The 7,718-nt window shown below is 47.7% G+C and overlaps 1 pseudogene; it reads right to left on the reverse strand.

Moving 5' to 3' along the window:
* Positions 1-6,284: 6,284 nt before the first annotated feature.
* Positions 6,285-6,398, reverse strand: LOC115831972 (annotated as a pseudogene).
* Between the last annotated feature and the right edge of the window lie 1,320 nt (positions 6,399-7,718).

The following is a 7,718-nucleotide window of genomic DNA, read 5'->3' on the forward strand; positions in this document are numbered from 1 at the left end:
CGTCTGGGTTCGGGTGCTGAGGGCCATTCCTTGTGATGCGGCCAGCAAGCAAGGGGCGACCTGGAGCTGAGAGAGCAGATGAGAGTCAGAGAAGCTGCAACATTTCCTGCACTGAGATCCTGGTAAAGCCACAGGCATGGCTTGGCCCCCGCAGGAAGGAAGCAAGAGGGAGAGAAGGGGGAAGCCCTACATGTAAGACACTCCCTCTACTGAGTCCTGCCGATCACAGCAGCTCCTCCTGGAGAAATGTCCCCCCCAGTGTCCCCAAGTTAAGACCTCAGCCTTGCTCAGCACCTGCCCAGCAGCTGATGCTAGGACCTCTGCCAAGCTTGAGGAAAGGAGCCAGCTCAAAGTGACTGATTCTAAATCAGGCTGGCTCCATGGATCCGGATCAACGCCCTGGACCGCACCTGGCAGTGAGGAACCAGTGGGAGGAGAGGTACGTGCTAGACTCCACTGGACAGCACGTAGTCTCTCGGCGGAAGCAAAGACACCAGCCTTGCACTGAGCCAGCCCAGCCAGGGAAGAGTGGAGAGGAGGCAAGGCTGGGGGCTGGTGGGTGACTGTGTAATTCCCAAGCCAGGTGAAAATCTGTACGGGTTTTGAGGAGGAGGTCACCTCCCAGCTCCAAATAATAGAAGCATCCAGAAGGAAATAACCAGAGGCTTCTGCCAATTGATCTGGAGACTGGGAAAAGGTCCCACAGTTATTAATAACCTCCGTGTTCTGGGAACTGATTTCATGCACCAGACAAAGGGATTAAAAAGTTGCTGGTGAAGGCAAAGTGGTTTCAGCCAAAGCTCTCCTTTCTGTCTCCCAATAAATGAGCATTTTTCTCCACAGGAACCCTTAGAGCTGATAGGCCCTTTGACAAATCTGGTGAGCTGGGAGCTGTGTGGCTGATTGGCATATTTTGATAACCACTCTGTGGTCGTGAAGTACTTTCTTCTGGCAACCCCCATTTCACTCGTTCTGAGTATGGGGGTGAAAACAATTGCTTCTGTAGCTTCTGAAAAAAAGATGAGGATGGAGCCCACTCCTGGCCTGAGCCCTTAGCAGCATGTCCTGTAGGAATCCTGGGAGACAGACACTATATTAATTAATCCTTCAAAGTTAATGCAATGAACTTCAACTTGTACAACAGAGTTGTGGTGATGCTGTTACACAGCTGCCCTTTCACAGGTATTGGGCCCACTCAGTAAGAGGATACAAATAAATAGGTTAAGAGCTGAGAGACTGTTAGAGAGACAGCTTCCTGTAGAGACAGTGTTAGAAACCACACCACAGTCAGGGCTGGGCACAGTGGCTCATGCCTGTAATCCCAGCACTTTGGGAGGCCAAGGCTGGCGGATCATGAGGTCAGGAGTTCAAGACTAGCCTAGCCAACATGGCGAAACCCCGTCTCTACTAAAAAAAATACAAAAATTAGCCGGGTGAGGTGGCGGGTTCCTGTAATCCCAGCTACTCAAGAGGCTGAGGCAGGAGAATCACTTGAATCTGGGAGGCAGAGGTTGCAGAGAGCCAAGATTGTGCCATTGCCCTCCAGCCTGGGTGACAAGAGACAAGAGCAAGACTCTGTCTCAAAAAAAAAAAAAAGAAAGAAACCACAGTCAGCACGGTCAGTTTGCTCACTTACTAAACTATGAGCAACTTGAAGGAAGGGTAAATGTCTCACCCATATCCATACCCATATCTGATAGTGCCCATCAAGATTAGCTGCTCTGTAAATTAATAATAATTGAATGCTGTTGTGACATGGTGTTATTTCAAAAGACAACCAGCCACTACTTACAACTCCATTCCTGTGATAATTTATTTTCTGGTCTCAGCCAAGGAGATAAGAACTGAAACTGCCTTTGCAAAATTATGACTGAGACAGTGAAAGAGATCTAACTTCACCAACTCCATCTTGCTTCTAACCTCTAAGCTATCCTTGTTCTTTCCTGGGCATAGGCTAAACTAACTTTGGGAGAAACTTAGTTTATAGTTTAAACAAAGATGGTAACAGCCCTTTCCCAAGCTCACCTCCTTCTTGCCTGAGGACTAGACTGCCTTTGTAGTACTAACACTGGCTACAAGGTTACAAATTGTGGTTTAGGAGTCATGCAGCTGGAGGCTACAAGATTCTGACCCTCCCTACACTGCTCCTAAGATCAGTGCCTGAGATATTCTTCAGACCTTGCATTTGATGGATCAGCTGGCACCACCCAGATCAATAAACTGGCTCATCTGATCTTGTGGCCCCCACCCATGAACTGACTCAGCACAAGAAGGCAGCCTCGACTCCCTATGATTTCATCTCTGACCTGACCAATCAGCACTTTCGGCTCACCGGCTTCCCCTCACCCACCAAATTATCTTTAAAAGCTCTGCATCCCAGATGCCGGGCACGGTGGCTCACGCCTGTAATCCCAACACTTTGGGAAGCCGAGGCGGGCGGGTCACGAGGTCAGGAGATCGAGACCATCCTGGCTAACACGGCGAAACCCCGTCTCTACTAAAAAATAGAAAAAATGCCGGGCGCGGTGGCTCAAGCCTGTAATCCCAGCACTTTGGGAGGCCGGGGCGGGCGGATCACAAGGTCAGGAGATCGAGACCATCCTGGTTAACATGGTGAAATCCTGTCTCTACTAAAAAATAGAAAAGCTGGTGTGGTGGTGGGTGCCTATAGTCCCAGGTACCTGGGAGGTTGAGGCAGGAGAATGGCATGAACCCAGGAGGCAGAGCTTGCAGTGAGCCGAGATTGCGCCTCTGCACTCCAGCCTGGGCAATAGCGAGACTCTGTCTCAAAAAAAAAAAAAAAAAAAAAAAAAAAAAAGGCTCTGCTCCCCGAATGCTTGGAGAGACTGATTTGAGTAATAATAAATCTCCAGTCTCCCACACAGCCAGCTCTGCGTAAATTACTCTTTCTCTACTGCAATTCCCCTGTCTTGATGAATAGGCTCTGTCTAGGCAGTGGGCAAGGTGAACCTCCTGGGTGGTTACAGAACTGTCTCTTGTCTTTGTTCCCACCAGTTCCCATTGGTGGGATCCCCAGTCCCCAAGCACAGTCAGGAACAGATCTTTGCCAGGCTCCGTGACTCACTCACAGCCCAACACTGATCAAGTTCACGGTTCGTCTGTGCACTCAGCACATGCAAAGGTCAATTCTTCTTTCCTATCCCTCTTCCTGCAGCCCCTTTGTCTACTGATATAAATGTTGACCAGAGGTTTTCTAACTCCCTCTCAAAGCCTCCCACCTAAATTACTGTAAAAGATGCTTAACTGGCCTTTGGTCCCTTTCAATCTATTTTCCTTTCTGCAGTGAGAGTGCTTTTTTTGTTGTTTCTTTTTTTTTTTTTTTTTTTTAAGACTGTCTCGCTCTGTTGCCCAGGCTGGAGTGCAGTGGCGCAATCTTGGCTCACTGCAACCTCCGCCTCCCAGGTTCAAGCGATTCTCCTGCCTCAGCCTCCCGAGTAGCTGGGACCACAGGCATGTGCCACCATACACGGCTGATTTTTGTATTTTTAGTAGAGACGGGGTTTCTCCATGTTGGCCAGGGTAGAATCGAACTCCTGACCTCAAGCAATCTGCCTGCCTCGGCCTTCCAAAGTGTTGGGATTACAGGTGGGAGCTACCGCACCTGGCCTGACAGTGCTTTTATTCAAACACAACTGGGTTTTAATTCAGCCTCTTGAATAGCTAGGGCTATGGGCACATGCCACCAGGCCTGGCTTCTGGGAGATTCTTATAAACATACCAGCTGGGCGCAGTGGCTCATGCCTATAATCCCAGCACTTTGGGAGGCTGAGGCAGGTGGATCACCTGAGGTTGGGAGTTCAAGGCCAGCCTGACCAACATGGAGAAACCCCATCTCTACTAAAAATACAAAATTAGCCGAGCGTGGTGGCATACGCCTGTAATCCCAGCTACTTGGGAGGCTGAGGCAGGAGAATCACTTGATCCCAGGAGGCAGAGGCTGCGGTGAGCCGAGATGGCACCATTGCACTCCAGCCTGGGCAACAAGAACGAAACTCCGTCTTTAAAAAAAAAAATAGTAAACATACCTATGACCTAGCATTTCACTCCTGAGTTATCTACTCACAAGAAATGGAAACGTTCACAAAAAAAACTTGTACTTGTCTTTCACAAAAGTTTCATTTCTAATAGCCAACCACTGGAAACAATCCAAATGCTCATCAATTGGTGAACAAATTGTAGTAATTGATACAGTGGAACACTGCTTAGAAATTTTAAAAAATGAATTACTGATACACGTGACATAGATGAATCTCTAAAGCATTATGCTAAATGACAGAAACTAGACACAGAACGGCCGGGCGCGGTGGCTCACGCTTGTAATCCCAGCACTTTGGGAGGCCGAGGCGGGCGGATCACGAGGTCAGGAGATCGAGACCACGGTGAAACCCTGTCTCTACTAAAAATACAAAAAATTAGCCGGGCGTGGTGGCGGGCGCCTGTAGTCCCAGCTACTTGGAGAGGCTGAGGCAGGAGAATGGCGTGAACCCAGGAGGCGGAGCTTGCAGTGAGTCGAGATCGCGCCACTGCACTCCAGCCTGGGCGACAGAGCGAGACTCCGTCTCAAAAAAAAAAAAAAAAAAAGAAACTAGACACAGAACACCACATACTGTATTTACAAGAAAGAACAGAAAGGCAGAACCGTTGTTTCAGAAAGCCGATCAGTGGCCACCTGGAGCTGGGAATGGGGGAAGGGGCTTGACTGCAAAGGGGCAAGAGTGATGGTTGGAGTAATGGTGGTTTTACAACTGCATGGATTTGTTGAAACCCATTGAATATTTTATTTAAAATTGGTAAACTTTAGTGTTTGTAAATTATACTTAAATAAAGTTGATTTAAAAAATAAATAGGCTGGGGTGCAGTGGCTCATGCCTGTAATCCCAGCACTTTGGGAGGCCGAGGCGGGCAGATCACAAGGTTAGGAGATCGAGACCATCCTGGCTAACACAGTGAAACCCCGTCTCTACTAAAAATACAAAAAAAAATTAGCCGGGCATGGTGGCAGGCGCCTGTAGTCCCAGCTGCTCGGGAGGCTGAGGCAGGAAAATGGCATGAACCCGGGAGGCGGAGTTTGCAGTGAGCTGAGATGGCACCACTGCACTCCAGCCTGGGCAACAGTTCGAGACTCTGTCTCAAAAAAATAAGTAAGTAAATAAATAAATAGGCTGGGCATGGTGGCTCACTCCTGTAATCTCAGCACTTTAGGAGGCCAAGGCGGGCACTTGAGGTCAGGAGTTCGAGACCAGCCTGGCCAACATGACAAAATCCTGTCTCTACTAAAAGTACAAAAATTTTACAGGAATGGTGATGGGCGCCTGTAATCCCAGCTACTGGGAAAGCTGTGGCCGGAACTGCTTGAACCCGGGAGGCAGAGGTTGCAGTGAGCAGAGATCACGCCATTGCACTCTAGCCTGGGTGACAGAGAGAGACTCCATCTCTAAAATAAATAAAGTAAATAAAGCCATATAATAGTGAAAAAAACCCACTGTGTGGAAAAAGATTAAAGAAGTGATAGAGAATTCACAGTGTGGAGGCTTAAGACAGGGCGCTCTGGAGGAATCAACTCCCATCCAACCAGGGGCTGTGTTTGGTTCAGGAGAGGTAGGCTGGCGGCTTGTTCTTAGGCTGTGGTTCTTAAACTTTGGTTGCCATCAGGACAGTTTGGGAACTTGGGAAAAAACAAAGGCCCAGGCCCTATCCTGCTGCCTTAACCCTGGCCTCTGTGTTCTTGTCAGGCTCTTTCTTAGGCCATGACCATATTGGATTTCCCTGGGTTCCTCTAACTCACACTGCTAGTTCCTCCCCAGAGCCTGGTGTGCATTCTTTCCCTTCCTAGAAGGCTTGGGCACTTTCCTGCTGCTGGGGTTGGGTTAAGTCCCCTTATCATGTGCCCCTGGCTTACTGCGCCTGCTTTCCATAGCACACAACTTATAATCACTTGTTTGGCATCTGCCTTCCTCGTGGGATAGTAAGCGCTATAAGGACAGGGCCCAGGTCACCAATGTGTGGAACGGTGCCTGACACACTGTTAATTTATCTGTTCTCTGACCACGGTCCTGAAGAGATGCCCAGGAGGATTGAGGAGATTGAGGTCAAGATCGTGGCCCAGTGTGTGGAGCTCCAAGCCAGCTCTTCCCCTTTCAAAACCAGAAAAGCCTCAAGTTTAGATTGCTCTAGGAGATTCATCTCCATTACAATACAGGTGGGTAATGAGTTTCCCTCGCAAACTAAACTTTTTTTTTCTTTTCTTTTTTATTTAATTTTCACATCAGATATGTAATGTGCCAAGGTAGTAACAAGGTTTGAGGGAGGCATATCTCACACGAGTGTGAAAACTCAAAAGATCTAAACTAAGTTTTGAAACAAATCCACAAGTGGGTTTTTCCTCCACAGGGTAAGATTTTCTCCCATGTTTTGACCTGGGTGCATGGGCATTGCCTTCCCTGCCTGTGGCCTTCAAAAGACCATGGGTGCGAAGTCCAAGCTCTGACTCTTCTGCCTATGATTCTCTGTCAAATGAGGGGCCAAAATTAAAACTACAATGAGGTATCACTAAACACCCACTAGAGTGGCTAAAATTGAAAATTCTGACTATACAAAATATTGGCAAGGATGTAGAGCAACTGGGACTCCCATACATTGCTGTTGGAAATAGTTTGGCAGGTTCCTATAAAGTTAGAATAAATTTATCATATAACCCAGAGATCCAACTTGTATGTATTTATCCAAGAGAAATAAAAACATATGTTCATTCAAAGCCTCGTACATGAATATTTATAAGTGCTTTATTAATGATAGCATAAAACTGGAAGCAATTAAAACGTCTATCAGCTGGTGAATGGACAAACTGTGCTTCATTCACCGAGCAATAAAAAGAACTACTGATACATGGATGATCTCAAAATGCTTATGGTCTGTGAAACAGAGAAAAATGAGTCCATGCTATATGATTCCATTCATATGAAATTATAGAAAAGTTTAGCCAGGCGTGATGGCAGGCACCTGCAGTCCCAGCTACTTGGGAGGCTGGGGCAGGAGAATCACTTGAACTCAGGAAAGGGGAGGTTGCAGTGAGCTGAGATCGTGCCACTGCACTCCAGCCTGGGTGGCAGAGTGAGACTCCATCTCAAAAAAAAAAAAAAAAAAAAAAAGGAAATTATAGAGAAGACAAACTATAGGGTCAGAAATGAGATCAGTCATAGCCTGGAACCAGGGGTTGTGGGAGGAGATTGGCCACAAAGGAGCACGAGGGAACTTTGGGGTGATGGAATTATTCTGCATTTTGATTGTGGGGCTGGTTGCACCAGTGTATGTATTTGTCAAAACTCATTCAACAGCTGGACATGGTGGGCTCACACCTGTAATCCCAGTGCTTTGAGAGGCTGAGGTGCAATAAACTGACATTAAAGCCTGTTTTGGACCAGGCGCCATGGCTCACGCCTGTAATTCCAGCACTTTGGGAGGCCAAGGCGGGCAGATCACCTAGGTCAGGAGTTTGAGACCAGCCTGGCCAATGTGGTGAAACCCCATCTCTACTAAAAGTACAAAAGTTAGCCGGGCATGGTGGCATATGCCTGTAGTCCCAGCTACTTGGGAGGCTGAGGCAGAATTGCTCGAACCGGGGAGGCAGAGGTTGCAGTGAGCTGAGATCACACCATTGCACTCCAACCTGGCGACAGAGTGAGACTTCGTCTCAAAAA

Source organism: Nomascus leucogenys, chromosome 20 (assembly GCF_006542625.1).
Source record: "Nomascus leucogenys isolate Asia chromosome 20, Asia_NLE_v1, whole genome shotgun sequence".
NCBI lineage: Eukaryota > Metazoa > Chordata > Mammalia > Primates > Hylobatidae > Nomascus > Nomascus leucogenys.